Consider the following 17198-nt stretch of genomic DNA (forward strand, 5'->3'; position numbering starts at 1 on the left):
CCCCCTATCTCCCCCAAACCCCTGTGCGGGCCGAGCCTCCCCTTCCCTTTTTGTGAGACCCAGAAGCAGGACCTACTTGAGTGTTTGGAGGAAGGTCAAAACTGAGCATATATGCAAAGCGCTGGGCTCAGGACTGCTGTGCTTCCCCGAAAATAAGACCTAGTCGGACAATCAGCTCTAATGCGTCTTTTGGAGCAAAAATTTGTATAAGAGCCGGTCTTATATAAGACCGGGTCTTAAGGGTCTTATATTAATGTTTGCTCCAAAAGACGCATTAGAGCTGATTGTCGGCTAGGTCTCACTTTCGGGGAAGCAGGGGCTGTTGCTATTACAACTAGTACACTGTCCATGTAGAAAATGGTTAAATGTCCATCAGCAAATGCAAAAAACCCAACGTCTGTAATCTTCACCCCAGACCCTTGTTAAAAAACAAAAATGCGAGTATATTCTACAACTCACTGAACCATCTTTCAACATCAGTATTCATAAAACATCCTTTCAAAAGGCTGTAGGGAGACTCGTTTTATGGACATAATTTATTCGACCCATCTGCATTTGTTGTGTATCGGCTGCTTTTAATTTTTTGCTGTTATAAAACAGGGAACGTGGGCATCTTGTGCATGTTGTTGATAACTCTGGAGCGGGTTGTCAAAAGCCCCGGTGCGGTCCTCAGGTCCACGCCGGGCCCGCTACCTCTCTCTTCCTCTCGGTTGGGTGGCTGGCGTCCGCCAGGGGGCGAGCGGGAGCTGGGGCCCGGGCTCGACTGCGCATGCGCGCGCCACTGGGAACACGTGCGGAGGGCGGTGGGGAGGGAGGGGAAAGGTAGGAGGTGAGAGGTGAAGGGGCGGAGAGCTGCGCCGGCGCCCGGCGGCCGGGAGGGAGAGGGCGGGCACCACGCACCGGACTGCGGGCTGGGAGCGCGCACGCCGCGCCCCGCCCTCGCCGCTGCCGCCGCCGCCGCCGCTGGAAGCAGCTGCCGCCACAGGTACCGCCGCGCGTGTCCTCACGGCGCCTGCTCGCGGGCCCCGGCTCGGGCCTCCCGCCGCGCGGCCCCGGGAGTTCCGGGATGGGGGCGTCCAGGGGCACGGGCGCGCGGGCGTGGGCGCTGTCCAGCAGCCGTGCTGCTTGGGCAAGGAGACCGCAGCCGGGAGAGGGGGCCGGGCCGCCGCGTCCCCACCCCCACCCCCCTCGCCCCGGCCCGGGCGAGCTGCGCGCCCCCACCCCACCCTCTGGCCTCAGGTGACCATTGCCTGATCGCCGCCGGGAGAGGGGGTCGTGCTGTTGCGCCCCTGGCCCGCTGTGCCCCGGGAAGCCGTGGGTTCTAGAACCTGCTTTTGGGCTGTCTGAGTTGCCCAGAGTGCGGGGGAGAGCACGCTGTCCACTCCTGCCTCTTTTGGAAGATCTGATTGAAAGGCACCACGTAGCTTCTTTGCTGGGTTTTGCTTGGTTTCTCGTTTTCTGTTTTGCCCAAACTCAAACTTTGCTCGCTAACGTTGCCTCTGTTTACTTCTGGGTGGGTTTATTACCTCTGTGTATCAAACAGGATTGTAACGTTACGACAGCATTAGTTTGAATGGCAGAAAGTTGTACAGGTGGAAATGCTGTTGGCTGAAGGGGGTGGTGAGTCTCTGGGGGGACTCTGGCTGGAGTTTCCCCTAGTTTGGGCCACTTACTGCCCCACCTTCTATGGTGACAATCAGGGTTGCGTGATTTCCGGAGATTTTTGTGATAATTCTTGTAAAGAGGATGTAGATAAGTTTTTTTTTAACGATGTTTACTTTAGGTGTGTTTCTTTCATCTGACCAGACGTTTCGTGGAGTTGAGTTATGCAGTGTCCTTATTGGTGTGCCATCATCCCAGGCTGTTGTGCTAAAGACTGAAGCTTTTATAAGGAAGGAGTCAGGGTCTGCTCTGGGGTGTACAGTCAGCGCTGAATAGGTTTTAGGTGTTTCTGAGTGATGCCTAATTGACGACCTGTATCTTTTCAAGTGTAAATATAGTTTAGGTTTTAAGTGTTTTACACATTTGCAGCATCCCCGCTGCACACACGATGTAAAAAACACAAACTATGTATAAATATAACTCCATGTTTATTCTTTGAATGAATAGATTGACATTGAAAGAATTACATCTCATGTATTATAAACTAATACGGTGTTTGAGCACTCTCTCTTTTGCTCTTGTGGCAAAAAGAGCTCCTCTCCAGAGGTCTCCATGTATTTATCATCACTGCCATCCCCCACCCCCATCACCTAGCTTACTGTTGGGAGGTGGGTAAAATGTCTACTCCGGTTTATGACTAGAAAATGGAGGCATAGAGATTGTGAATTGCCCGAGGTCATGGATGAGCAAATGAACTGTCCAGCTGGGAAACAAACCCTACCTGTGGGTTCAGTACACATGCATTTCCTAACGTTTAGTGGTAGACTTCAGGGAGGCACGCATGTGAGTGTGGCCCAAAGACCTCGAATGACACTTAGGTTTATGTGCTGTTTGCCTACCCGGACCATTGGTGGCCATTTGCTTGCCACCAGTGTCCGTTTTACTGGCTCTGACAGGTACTTCATGTGTGGTCTGTGTCATCACTCCCATTGAACAGATGAGAAGACTGCCCCTCAGGGAGTAACTGGGTTCCCAGAGTCACCCAGCCTGTAAACGGTGGGTCAGGCCTTCAAAGCACATCTGCGGGACTCCTCCACTTGAGCTACTCCCACTCTAACTTGCTTCCTTCCTGAGTTGGCCGATGAAACAAAATCCAAGTGACTCCTTTTGCCACCTGAAATAATAATACTAGGTAAAATATTTATTGAACACTTGTGCTGTCTAGGTACTGTGCCAGGTGCTCTAATAATAGCTTATCTCACTTAATGACCATATCATCATCATAACCAGGTGAGATGATATTGTTATCACCCCTTTTACTGGTAGTTTTAGAGATGTTATCTGACTGGCCCAGGGTCACCTAGTGAATTAGAGGCAGAGCCCAGGTGCAAACCTACGTTGGTCAGACAAGAGTCCATGCTCTTATGCTGGTCTTGCACTTGCTGGCTTCCTCGTCTTTGCCATTGCCCACTGGCAGGTGGGCGGTAGCAGAAGAAGGTGATAGGGTGAAGGAAGGAAGCCCACCTCACAGACGTAAGTCAGATGGTGAAACTGAGCCGGAAGCAGACAGCAGTTTGGCCACTGCATTTGCCAGCTTCCACTTGGGTGGTTAAGGGCGCTCCTGAGAATGTTACCAGCGTCTCTGGGCCACACAAGCTTCACAGTGGAGTCCAAAGCATGTGTGGGTGTGTTTTCAAGAGTGTGCATGGGTCTCAGGAAAATAAAATTAAAACCGATCTTGTTTATATCAGCCCTACTTAATTTTTATTATATATTTTACAGTGTGCACTATACAGTGTTACAGGAGTACATGTGTAATTTATATATAAATATACACATATTGGAGTTGCATACTCAAATTTTTTTGTTTGGGGTTTATAATCGAAAACCTTTGGTTAATTTGATATTTAACATTTTCTGAATGCATAAAATATGTAAGGCACTATGCTAACCGTTTGTTCCTGCCTTGGAAGTCTAGTGCAGTTCAATGTAATTCCACATAATTCAGAGAGAATGGTATTTCATATTAATAACTAATTATAAATTATTCTGAAATTGCAGTCATGAGTGTGAAAGAGGATCTGGTGTCTCACTGGCCTTTATGTCTCCAATATAGCACCAATCTTAAGTGTTAAGCTCAGTGACTGACACAGCTCTTTGGAAGTTAAAATTTTGTTGGACCTCTTCTGTTGTAAGCATGTTCATTTTAGTTAGATGACAGAGAGACTGAAATAATCAGTTCATGCAAATATGACAGTTGTAATAGTTGTATCTGTGCTGTTCCCCAACATTAGAGTATTTTAAAATCATCTGTTGAAATTCCAAATACATTGATTCCTTATCACTTTTTACAAACTAGAGTTGTCTTCATTTCATTCCACTGCAGCAGTTGGTACCTTATCTCAAAATGAACAGTTTCAGAATTCTACCTAATTTAAAAACTATCTCTTATCATCTTCCAGCTTGTCATTTCAGAATTGAATAGATTAGTATTTGTTCAGAGTTTAGATTAAAATAACAGCATGGGTTTTGAGCAAGAAATACATTTTCCTAACTAGACAAGCTATTTTTATCTAAGTGAGGTATCATTATACCAGTGATTCTCAAACCCTGACGTGAATCAAAATGCATCTGGCGGGCTTGTTTTAACCCCACCTGTGGAGTCGCTGATTCTGTGTGAGAGGTAGGCCCAGGAATTTGAATTTCAGACAAATGACCAGATGCTGCTGCTGGCCTGGAGAGCCACGGCTCCATACAGCTGCACCCCAGATCAGAGCACCGTGCTTCACACTGAACCCCCGTCAGCATCAGTCAGTCTTACAGTAGCATTTCACCAAGTCCATAACTGGCTCTTGTTTTTAGCCAGTTTTCTTATTTTTAGGTGATGTCATAATTAAGATTGCATTTTCAATTATAGTGTTATTTCTACTTTTTTTCTTGCAGTCCTACATTTCTACATTTCTTGAGGGATCAGAGTTTCTTTTAATACAAGTCATTCACGTTGAAGAAAAATGAATAGGCAAGCGCGTGCACACACACAGTTAAAATTGTCTAATCCCAGTGTGGCCATTAGCAGGCTTCTTCTCAGGCTTCTTTCTTGCTCATTCTCTTGCTCTCTTTCTCTCTCTATATAATGGGAGCATACTGTTTCGTATCTTTTCTATGTCATTGTGTGAACATCTTTTCATGTATAAAATGGTTCTACAACATTTTTGGTTTTTTTCAAACATAAAATCTCATTTGTTTTTATGTTTTTTTGTGTTTGTGTTTCTTCTTTGAGCAGCCTTGCCCAGCCCAGCTAGCTGTACTTGGCTGTGGGCTTGGGTTGCACCCCTAGAAGACCACTGGGACACAGAAAGGCCCTAGGCAGCGTCCCTCTCCTCTTGAGATCTTCAGTTGCCCCCATCTCGTGGTCTGCCCGAAGCTGACCTACCCAACCCTTCTTCCCTCTGCCAGGTCATGTTTTTGCTCCTCTCCAGGGGGTGACTAGGTTCCTTCTACCTTCTGTTGGGCCCAAGTCTGGTTTGACACTCACTCATATTTGTCTGTCACAGTGGCAGTGACGGATGGAAACATGAAGACCAATGTTCAGCAGGCACCAGAGAGTGTTGCATATCGTATTCTTGTCAGGAAGGGTAATCTTTTTTTTCTTCTTTTTTTTTTTTTTTAAATTGAAGGGGAACAGGACTTCATTGGGGAACAGTGTGTACTTCCAGGACTTTTTTTTCCAAGTCAAGTTGTTGTCCTTTCAGTCTTAGTTGTGGAGGGCGCAGCTCAGCTCCAGGTCCAGTTGCCGTTTCTAGTTGCAGGGGGTGCAGCCCACCATCCCTTGCGGGAGTCGAACCAGCAACCTTGTGGTTGAGAGGGCGTGCTTCAACCAACTGAGCCATCCGGGAGCTCAGCTCAAGGTGCCGCGTTCAATCTTAGTTGCAGAGGGCGCTGCCCACCATCCCTTGCGGGACTCGAGGAATTGAACTGGCAACCTTGTGGTTGAGAGCCCACTGGTCCACGTGGAAATTGAACCAGCAGCCTTCGGAGTTAGGAGCATGGAGCTCCAACCTCCTGAGCCATCGGGCCAGCCCAGGAAGTGTAATCTTGAATTCTTTACCTCCCAAGAGCCATCCCAAGCTCAACTGTGAGAAAGAATATCCATGGGCCTGTGCTGGAAGGTGCTTCAATGCACCCATTCCAGGCGATGTTTTGTCTTTGGATAAAGCGGGATCCTAAGGAAGCAGCATTATTCTGGTCCCTCTTCCGGTTGCTTTTTACTAAACTCACTTTGCATGGCCCCATCAGCTTGCATTGAGATCTGTATAAAACGTCCCCAAGAGGGGCCGGGCTGGTGGCTCAGGCGGTTGGAGCTCCATGCTCCTAACTCCGAAGGCTGCCGGTTCGATTCCCACATGGGCCAGTGGGCTCTCAACCACAAGGTTGCCGGTTCAATTCCTGGAGTCCTGCAAGGGGTGGTGGGCAGCGCCCCCTGCAACTAAGATTGAACACGGCACCTTGAGCTGAGCTGCCTCCCGATGGCTCAGTTGGTTGGAGCGCGGCCTCTCAACTACAAGGTTGCCGGTTCAACTCCCGCAAGGGATGGTGGGCTGCGCCCCCTGCAACTAGCAACGGCAACTGGACCTGGAGCTGAGCTGCGCCCTCCATAACTGAGACTGAAAGGACAACAACTTGAAGCTGAATGGCACCCTTCACAACTAAGATTGAAAGGACAACAACTTGACTTGGAAAAAAGTTCTGGAAGTACATACTGTTCCCCAATAAAGTCCTATTCCCCTTCCCCAATTAAAAAAAAAAAATCCCCAAGAAAATCTGAGAAGCCAATTAGAAATTTCCTTCAGGGTCAATGCTTGGAATGACTGTACCTCTTCTGAGCCACTGTTTTGATTTTGTCTAAGGTACACTGTGAACTGTATGGATAATGTTTCCCTCTTTGCCTTGGCCACTGGGGAGTTCAGAGTCTGATTTGTATTCAGTCTTCTGACTTGTGCTTTCTCTATTAACCTCACCTCTGGCTTATAACATTGTTTTTAATGGGTAGTTTTACCCTTTAATGGGTAATTTTACCCTTTGTCTTACATTTTACCATAAAACATAACACATTTCATCCCTGTTTTAAACATTACTGTGATTATATTCTTATAGTCAAATCTTTGTCCCTATCCTTATTTCCTTTTATTTTTTTTATACAGTTGCATCCCTCTGAGCCCCACCCTCTCGTGTACTTATTCTTTTTTGTTGTTTAATATTTTTTAACTTTTATTTATTTAAGTGTGTTTTTCCAGGATCCATCAGCTCCAAGATGTTTCAATCTAGTGGAGGGTGCAGCTTGCAGTGGCCCATGTGGGGATCGAACCGGCAACCTTGTTAAGAGCACTGCGCTCTAACCAACTGAGCTAACCGGCCACCCCTAATTTTTTTTATTGTGGTAAATACACATAACAAAATTTACCATCTTAACCATTTTTAAGTGTATGGTTCAGTGGCGTTCAGTACATTTCCTAACGTCCAACCATCACCACCAGCCATCTTCATATCTCTTTTCATCTTGCAAAAGTGAAACTCTGTACCCATTAAACAATTCTCCATTCTTTCTTCCCCCAGCCCCTGGCAACCACCATTCTAAGTCGTATCTCTATGAGTTTGACGACTCTGAGTATATCATATGAGGGGAATCATACAGTATTTGTCTTGTTGTGACCGGCTTGTTTCATGTATCATGACTTCCCCGTGGTTCATCCATGTTGTTGCGTGTGTCAGAATTTCCTTCCTTTTTAAGGTTGAATAATATTCCATGGTGTGTATATACCACATTTGTTTATCCATTCATCTGTTGATGGGCATTTGGGTTGTTTCCACCTTTTGGCCATTATGAATAATGCTGCTGTGAACATGGGTGTACAAGTATTTGTTCAAGTCCCTCTTTTCAATTCTTTTGGGTATATTCTGACGTAGAATTGCTGTATCTTATGTTAATTCTATATTTCATTTTTTGAGGAACTGCCATACTCTTTTCCACAGCGGCTGTACCATTTTACATTTCACCAGCAATGCACAAGGGTTCTAATTTCTCCACATCCTTACCAACACTTGTTATTTTCCATTTTGCCTTTTTTTAAAATTTTTTTAATAAAGCCATCCTAAGTGGGTGTGAAGTGGTATTTTACTATATTTTGATTTGTATTTCCCTGACGATTAGTGATGTGGAGCATCTTTTCATGTGCTTAGTGGCCATTTGTGTATCTTCTTTAGAGAAATGCCTTTTCAAGTCCTTTGTCCATTTTTGGATCAGGTTGTGTTTTTGTTGCCAAGTTCTAGGAGTTTTTAATATATTCTGGCTATTAATACCTTATTAAATATATGGCTTGCAAATATTTTCTCCCATTCTGTGGGTTGTCTTTTCAGTCTGTTGGTAGTTCCCTTTGATGTACAAAAATTTCTAATTTTTATGAAGTCCAATTTGTGTATTTTTTGTTGTTGTTGCTTGTGCTTTTGATGTCATATCCAGGAAATCCTTGCTAAATCCAATATCATGAAGCTTTTCCCCTATGTTTTCTTTTTAAGAGTTTTACAGTTTTAGCTCTTCATTCAGGTCTTTGATCCATTTTGAGTTAATTTCTGTATATGAACGGTCCAGTCTAACTCTTTGCATGTGGCTGTGTAGTTTTCCCAGCACCATTTGTTGAGAAGACTGTCCCAAGGAGAAGGGCCCCAGATGAACTCCATCTCTTGGCTCTCTTCTTTGCCACTCTTTCCCTCACAAACAGCCCTTTTGCACATTTTGTGTTTGGAATGGAACCATCTTTCCACGGCATTTCTATTAAAAGCTTTTGAGATGGTAATGAAATAGACTCATCACACCTCTACTTTTGGGTAAAGCATCAGGAACCCTGGTGCTCCCCAGCAGATCACACTTCTGGCAGGAAACCAGGCAAGGGGCCTTCATCCTGTGTGAACATACCTGGATGTGCCCAGGTGTGCCTGGGAGCAGGAGGCTGGTGTCTGCACCTGCTGGGACTGAGGCTAAGGGCACCCTTCCCCGGGGCCAAAGGTCTCATCTTGTGAAATGACAGGGATTGCCCTATTGGGCTCCTGGGTTGTTTCTAGCCGTAAAACAGATTCTTTGCACACATCATAGCAGTGGTCAGTTCAATCCCTTTGTTAGTCATTCCTGACCAGGTCAGGAGGGAATAAGAGTGTAGGTAACTGACATTGTGGAAGGAACCTTTGACATACTTGACGTTCATTGAGAAAGAAGGCCACCTCGCAACGTGGTTATTTGTGATGGCCACCACCAGTGAACGTAAATTGCTCTTCCTTCTGTCTGGGCATTGCTGTGCCATCCCAATGATTATTCTGACCATTCTCTTGTGTGTCCTCAGGCTTCAGATTCTATGAAGTCAGCTTTCATTCATTAACTGAAATTCCTTTCTTTTTTCAGTACTGTTAACTTGGTCTGCTGAAAATTCTTCCAGCTTATTTGGCTAATTTTGATGCTTAGAGAAGCAGAATTTCCTGTCCTTATCATTGGTCCATTCTGTAAAACAACATTCAGAAAGATCTTCTTTCCTCCCAAGATGAATTGTTTGTCCCAGTGGACTAGTTTAGCACAGTGAACGGACCTGCAGTGACTTTCCACTCGGCCCCAGGCAAGGTGCGAGATGCTCTAAGGAACACAAAGGTGATTCAGCTGTGACCTTCTCCCGAGAGGGACCAGTTGGTCAGGGGAGGCCGAGGGAGTCAGAGTAAACACAGGGCAGGCTGGAAATACACAGTTACAGAGCTGGAAGGGAGGGCTGCTGCTTCCACAGGCAAGCTTTGTTCATTATTTTTTCCTTTTAGCTTTTCAGTGCAGTAATACATTCACATGGCACAAAATGCGAAAGGGACAACAGAGTGGACAGGGAAAGTTTCCCTTCCGTCTTAGCCCTGGCCCCAGATCCCCTCCCCAGAGGCAGCCAGTGTTACAGTGATTGAGTGTCCGTTCAGGGGTGTTCTGTGCATACTACAGACAAAAACACAGAGAGCTCTTTTACATGAAGGTAGCACACTATATCCTTTGCTTTTTGTCTCTGTTTATAATAGTTCATTATCAATATGCAAGAGCTTTCTCACTGTCTTTTACAGTATTCCATTGTCAGGATGTACCTTAATGCATTGAGCCAGAGTTCTACTGATGGACACGTCAGATGTTTTTAAACTCTTCTAGTGCAGACAACACTGAGTAACGTTCTGTATGTACCAGTCCCTCCTGGCCAAGTGCATCTATCTGGTGGTCACTTACTAGACCCAGGAGTGCGAGGTTGGTGAGTACATGCTTCTGCCGTGTGGATCGCTCTCACCAGATACACCTGCCTAGAGGGTGTGCCCACATCTGCTCCTGTCCTGTATGCAGCGCCTGTTCATCCACACCCTTACCTGTACCACTGTACTACACAGCTTCATCTTTGCTGACTCGATAGGTAAAAAAATAGTTTCTCTCTGTTTTTGTCCAAAACTTCTTAGTTCAACCTACAGAAAAGTTAAAAGAGTAATAGAATGAGCACTCATATTATAGCAGGGGTTTTAATTTGTGACTCTCCTGTTGCTATAGGTTGAAGGACCATTTCCATTTTCTTTTCTGTGAAAAAGCTGTTTGTACCCTTTGCCCATTTTTCTGTTGGGTTTTGTTTTTTTAAAATTGATTTTGTAGAAATTGTTTATATACGAAGGAACTCGGCACTTTGTCAGTGATATGAATTGCAGTTATATTTTTTTCAGATCATTATCTTTTTATTTAGCATGGTTTTATCACAAAAAAAATCTGGTTTTTAATTAGGTCATATCGATTGGCCTTTTAAGGCTTCTGGGTTTCCTGTTATGCCTAGAAGATCTTCCCTAGTAGAAGAGTATGACAGATTATCCTCTGGTTTCTTAAAGTACTTTTTATCTGTTGTTTTTCACCTTCAAATCTTTTACCCATTTGATTCATTGTGGTGTGTGGTTGAGGTGTGGATCTAACTAAATATTTTCCCAAATGGCACCCATTTGTTGTAACACTTTTTACTGAACAATTCATCTTTCTCCCACTTGTTTAAATATCCTTTGTCATTTGCCACATATCATGTACATTTGGGTCTATTCCTGGACTTCGTAGTCTATATAGTAATCTGTGTATTTATGTGTTAGTACTGCATTGTTTTAACTGCTCTAGCTTTATAGCAGGTTTTGATTTTTGGTAAAGTAAATTCTTATTCATCATCTTTCATCTTCAGAATTTTCCTGGCTATTTTTGTTTTTCTATATGTTAAAAAAAAAATCCTGGTCCCGTTTGTCTTTATTGGGACTATGTTACATTTTTAGGTCATCGTAGGAAGAGTGACATTTTGTAATGAGCCTTCCCACTAAGGAGGTTGCATGCCTTTCTCTCTGTTGAGTCTTCTTTTATGTCCCTCAGTTTGCGAGATTTCTTGGCATTTCTTGTTAAGTTTATTCTCAGGTCTTTTTTTGTTTGTTTTTAGTGTTGTTGAAGCATTATCTGTTCTTGTTGATGATGTATGTGAAGGCATTGATTTCTATATATTAATTTTCACTACCATGTCTGATATTCCCCCCCCTCCACCTCCCACCCTTTCTTCCACCCCCACCCCCCCACCGCCACTCCAGTTCAAGCCATTGTTTCTCAGTCTAGTTGTGTAGGACACAGCTCCCTGGCCCAGGCTGGTATTATGAGCCTTGCGCTCCCCCTGATTGAGGCAGTCAGTCGCCAGTCGTCGGCTGGCCGCTTACAGCAGCTCATGGCAGCTCTGGTGCTGGCCACCCGCCGCTCCTAGCGGCACACTGTAGCCCACGGCAACTCATGCCAACCTCTGGCTGCTCCTTGCAGCCCAGCTCTAGGGAGAGCCGTTGTTCACAATCTTAGCTGTAGAGGGTGCAGCTCACTGGCCCATGTGGGAATCGAACTGGTGACCTCGGCATTAGAAGCACGGTGCTCCAACCACCTGAGCCACCAGGCAGGCCCCATACCTGATTCTTGTATCAACTGTGAAAGGTTTTCAGTTGATTCTCTTGGATTTTCTAGGTATATAATATTTGCCAATAATGATAATTTTACGTGTTCTTTTCTATTTGTATACCTATGTTTTCTTTCTATTACCAAATGGTAATAGCTAGTACCTCCACAAGAGTAGTAAATGGTCGTGGTTAAGTGCATAGCCTTGTTTGGCCTTTGACTTTAGTGGGAATTCTTCTAATATGTTCCCATTGGGCTTGATTTTAGCTTTGGAGTTGAGAAGGATGTAAATTCGTGCTTGACGTCTGTATCTTATATACATACATTCATACATATACATACATAGTCATGCGTTGCTTAACAATGGGAATACATGCTGAGAAATGTGTTATTAGGCGATTACGTCACTGTGCAAACATCATCGTGTGCTTGCACAACCCTAGATGGTACAGCCTACTACACACCTGGGCTATATGGTGTAGCCTGTTGTCCCAGAGCTACAAACCTGTACAGCAGGTTACTGTACTGAATACTATAGTTAATTAACAGTGTCAAGTATTTATGTATCTAAACATATATAAACATAGAGAAGGCACAGTAAAAATATGCTATGAAAGATAGGAAATAGCACACCTGTATATGAGTGGAGCTTGCAGGACTGGAAGCTGCCCTGGGTGAGCAAATGTGAAGGCCTGGACATGACTGGACACTACTGTGGACTGTAAACACTGTGCCACCAGTCCTCCCCTGCTTCCTTCCCACAGGGTCAGAAATAGGACAGCAGAGCTGCCAGGGCTGCTCCATGAACAGGGATGTGGGTTGGATGGAGTGGAAATACTGAGGAGAAACTGGCTGGCTAAGGCCTAGATCCCCGGAATAGCGACTGGCAGGAGGAAGTGAAAGGTGGCCTGAGCCTCAGTAGGAATGAGAAGTCAAGGTGGAGAGATGGAGGAACAGCGGGGATTGCCATGGCGACGTGGTTTTGGCTGTTGCTTGTTGCATTAGTGGTCAGATTAAGGAACCTTGTGGTATTCAGAAAAAAGAGGCTGGTGAGCACAGAGAGGGTGAGGAAGTAAGGGTGAGGAAGTGACCTTGGAAATTTGTTTTTGGTTCCATCGACCCTGTCTGGCACAAAGGGCTCTCTCTGGCGTTGAATCGGAAGAAATAAAACTTCTCTGTGCTTTACATCCCTACAACCTGAAAATATTTCCAAGGTACAGAGACAGGCTGGCTCCACCCTACCGCAGAAAGCTTTTACTAAAGTGGCCGTGACACTTAATGTTGTTAAGGTGGCTCCTGTGGACCTGTGCCCTTGTACAGGGTCTTAGGTCCTCAACACAAGTTACAGCAGTATGCTCTGCAAAGTAGATCTGGGGGGAGAGGCTCCTCGGTGCTGAAACAGGTCAGTGGCTGACTGATATGTAATCTGTGCCCTCAAAACTGAGCTGCTGGGAGTGAGAGGGCTTCTGCGGCCAAGCCTGGCTATTCTCCTGTCAGAGAAAGGAAAATTCCTCCCGAACCACATATCCTTCCATGTCTTACGGGAAACTCAGCTCCAGTGTACTATGGGGTCACCATTGTGTATGCGGCACATGGCTGTCACATAAGCCAGTGTATATACATTTGCCAAGCATCTGTCTATTAGTTTATTAAAACTATTTAACTTTTTAGCTTTATTGAAGTATAATTGACAAATAAAATTGTGTATATTTAAAATGATTTGACATATATATACTTTGTAAAATGATTACCACAGTCAGGTTAACTGTGTTTTATCTGGGAGAATCTTTATCTCTTCTTGGTTTCTAAAGGATAACTTTGCTGGGGAAAGTATTCTTGCTTGGCAACTTTTCTTGCAGCACTTTGAATATATCATCCCACTTTAGGCTGAAGTGTAAGGTTTATGCTGAGAAATACGCTGATAGCCTTGTATGTTGTGGGGGGTGCGGTTTCTGTTGCTGCTTTTGAGATTCTCTGTCTTTGATTTTAGATGGTTTTATTATAGTATGTCTTGGAGAAAATATTTTGGGGGACCTATGAGCTTTATGAATTTAGATGTCCAAATCTCTCCCCAGATTTGGGAAGGTCTCAGGCATTATTTCTTTACATAAGGTTTATGCCCTCTTTTCCCTCTTTTCTTCTGGGACTCCAGCAATGCTCAAATTGTTTCTCTTAAGGGTATTCCATCATTCATAGGCTTTCTTCCATCATAGGCTTTCTTCATTCTTTTTCATTATTTTCTCTTTGTTTTCCTCTTACTGGATCATTTCAAATGACCTGTTTTTTACTTTACATAGTCTTGTGCTGCTTGATCAAATCTGCCATCGATGGCTCTCATTTTTCATTTCATTCATTGTATTCTTCAGCTCTAGAAATTGTTTAGTTCTTGTTTATGATCTCTTTCAAACTTCTAGTTTTGTTTGTGTATTATTTTCCCGATTTCACTGAATTGTCTTTCTGTAAGCCTCTTTAAAAAGAACTGTTTTTAATTCTTTATTGGGCAGGTTGCAGATCTCTGTTTATTTGGGGCTGGTAACTGGAAAATTATTGTGTTCCTTTGGTGGTGTCATGTTTCATTGACTTTCTCATTTCCTTGAAGTCTTATGTTACTGTCTTTGCATTTGAAGAAGCCGTTATCTCCTCCAGTCGTAACTGACTGGCTTCAGGAGAAAAATAGATTCTGTCAGCCCTGCTAGGGATTCTGAGGCTTTCTCAGCGAATGGCAGATGTATTATCAGATTCTCCAAATGCTTTTTAAATGATTATCAAATTTTAGAATCAACCTATAGAAAATGCATGGTAGATTTCTATAACTGTTGAAAAATAAATAGAAACCTTGACAACATATGAAGAGATAAGTATCACAATAACTAAAATTTAAAATGCAAAATAAACCCATGGCAAACAGAAGGGAGAAAATAATAAAGACTAAATTAGAAACAAATGAATAGAGACTAATAGAACAATAAAGCAAATAAAACCAAAAGTTGGGTTTTTTTTAAAGATTAATAAATTTGGCAAATCTTTAGCTAGAATGACTGAGAAAAAAGGAGAAGACTCAAATTACTAGAATCATTAATGAAAGTGGAGACATTACCACCAACCTTTCAGAAGTCACAGTGATTATAAGGAAATACTATGAACGTAAATACTATGCCAATAAGTTAGACAGCCTAGATGAAATGGGCAAATTTCTAGAAACACACAAACTAACAAAACTTAAGAAGAAATAGAAAATCTGAATAGACTATAACAAGTAGAGAGATTAATCATTTTAATACTTTCCACAAATAAAAGCCCAAGATCACATGGCTTCACTAGTGAATTCTACCAAATGTCTAAAGATTTATCAAGAAATCAAGAGCTCTTCCCAAAAAAGTAGGAGGGAACACTTCCTTTGCCATTCTGCGAGGCCAGCATTACCCTAATAACAAAGCCAGACCAAGACATCATTAAAAAAGAAAACTGCACACCAGTACCCCTAGGAATATAGACACAGAAGTCAACAAAACATTAGCAAACCGAGTCTAGCAACATTTAAAGGGATCATACCCAGGAATGCAAAGTTGGTTTAACATGTCAGAAATCAATCAGTGTAAAACACCTTATTAGATAAATTTTAAAAAACAACAACCACATGATCATCTCAGAAGACACACAAAAAAGCGTAATCCCCTTTCATGATGGAAAAGAATGCTCAACAAACTAGTAAGAATAGAAGAGGGACTTCCTCAACCTGATAAAGGTCATCTATAGAAAACTCCCAGGTGATATGGTACTTAATGGTGAAAGACTGAATGCACTATTCTTAAGATCAGGAATAAGATGATTCCATTGTCATCACTACAGTTCGACATTGTACTAGAAAGTCTAGTCAGGACCGTTTACGAGAAAAACAAATGGCATCCAGATTGGAAAGGGAGAAATTGAACTATCTCTGTTTGCAAATGACGTGATCTTTCTTATATATATATATATCACCCTGAGGAGCCACACACATACATGCGTACCTATTCACTGCCACTAGCCACTAGGAAATGCAATTTAAGACTCGATTAGTATCAGTATCAGTATCAGTATCCAGCAGAGCTGGAATAAAAATGGTGTTCATACCAAATGCTGGCAAGGATGTGAAGAAGCAAAAGCTCTCATATGCTGCTGGTGGGAACGTAAAACGTAGGGGCACACTGGAAAGTACTTTGACAGTTAATAAGAAAACTGAAACATAACATACTAACCAGCCGTTTCACTTGCAGGCATTTACTGCAGAGAAATGGGACAGTCAGTAAACACTTGTGGAAAGAACAAGCATGATAGGTCCAGTGTGGCTGAAGCTTGGGGGAGATGGTCAGGATTTTCATCACATGATCCTGGAAAGCCGTGTGACAGGGGCCTGCAGTCTCTACGGTTTTTTGCATCTCTTTTCCTAGTCTGTCCGTCTCCCGTGGCCCTTTGGCGCATTTATTTTCCTTGGTTAATTCTTAATGTGTGTGAGTTGGTTAAACAGAATTTTAAATGTTAAGAGTTTGGTGAGTATATGCACAAAATACATAGACTATTTTTTTAAATCATGTCTTATGTTAATATATTGTGTATGTGGGTTTTTCTACAATTATCACAAGTATTATGTCATTTGGGGTGGATTCAAAACCATGGGCACCTTCAGCCAGCTTATGACAGAGTGGGATGAGCCTGCCCCCCGAGACTCATTCTGTTCCTTAGTGCCCTTTATTTCCTGAGCCAGTGGGTCTGACTCAATCTGGGCTGGTCTTCTCTGTAGGCTCCTCTGGACTGTTCTTCTGTCCTGGTTTCATGTGCAGCTCTGTAATTTGGGTGGTTAATAACAAACTCCTTCATTTTTGCTTGTAGTGGGGTCTTCCACAAAGGCAGGTGGCAGGATTGTTTACGTTTTTATGTAATGTCACCCACTCAGGCCTTCTGTATGTTGTGTCTCTTTAAATTTAGGGCTCAGGACTGTAGATTTTGATCTGAAGAAACCTTAAGTGTGGGGCAATGTAAGAAAAGCAGGCTTTTGGTTCAGGTTGAATACATTTTGCTTTGCAGTAGTTTTGCATGAAAATGTATACAGTGGACTAGAGATGAATAATGTCTCCTCTTGCTAGGTTCAGGTAGGTGGACTAGAATTTGGATTTCTTTATTTTTAAATTTTTTCCTTTGTTTTCCAGGTGCTGTGAAAGTTAACAATTAGTATAACTAATAAAGATTAGTGAATCTGAAATTGACTAATTAAAGTCATGTCCGAAAGAGTTGTATTTGCTGCAAAATGGAAGTGAATTAGACAGTTTTTTCTCATGTCAGTGTAAGTCCATGTGTAAGAGCTGGACTGCAGAGGTGGGACCCTCTCCCTCCTGGTTGCCGATATGGGTGCAGAAGGGGCCTGGGATTAGTAGGATCAGAATTTCCTGGAGGGCTTGGTTTTGGGAGACTCTTAGGGGAAGAAATCTGGGGCTTGTCAGAGGACCGAGGTTGGAAAAGCTACCACTAGTTTGTGGTCATCAGTCTCCAGAGATCCTCTTGATAGGGTCTCTCTGCAGGTGTGTATCTCGTTTGTCCTCCTGTCGGGGCAGGAGCAGAA

The 17198-nt window shown here is 43.4% G+C and overlaps 1 protein-coding gene across 1 annotated transcript in view; it reads left to right on the forward strand.

The window, feature by feature from the left end:
* The first annotated feature begins 862 nt into the window (after nt 1–862).
* The window catches only part of SCAP (SREBF chaperone), a 49914-nt gene continuing 33578 nt past the window's right edge, over nt 863–17198 (forward strand). Inside the window, exon 1 of the mRNA XM_033132547.1 lies at nt 863–985. The gene's annotated coding sequence lies outside the window, so the exon portion shown is untranslated. The remainder of the gene's footprint in view (nt 986–17198) is intronic.

This window comes from Rhinolophus ferrumequinum, chromosome 17 (assembly GCF_004115265.2).
Source record: "Rhinolophus ferrumequinum isolate MPI-CBG mRhiFer1 chromosome 17, mRhiFer1_v1.p, whole genome shotgun sequence".
NCBI classification, from domain to species: Eukaryota; Metazoa; Chordata; class Mammalia; order Chiroptera; family Rhinolophidae; genus Rhinolophus; species Rhinolophus ferrumequinum.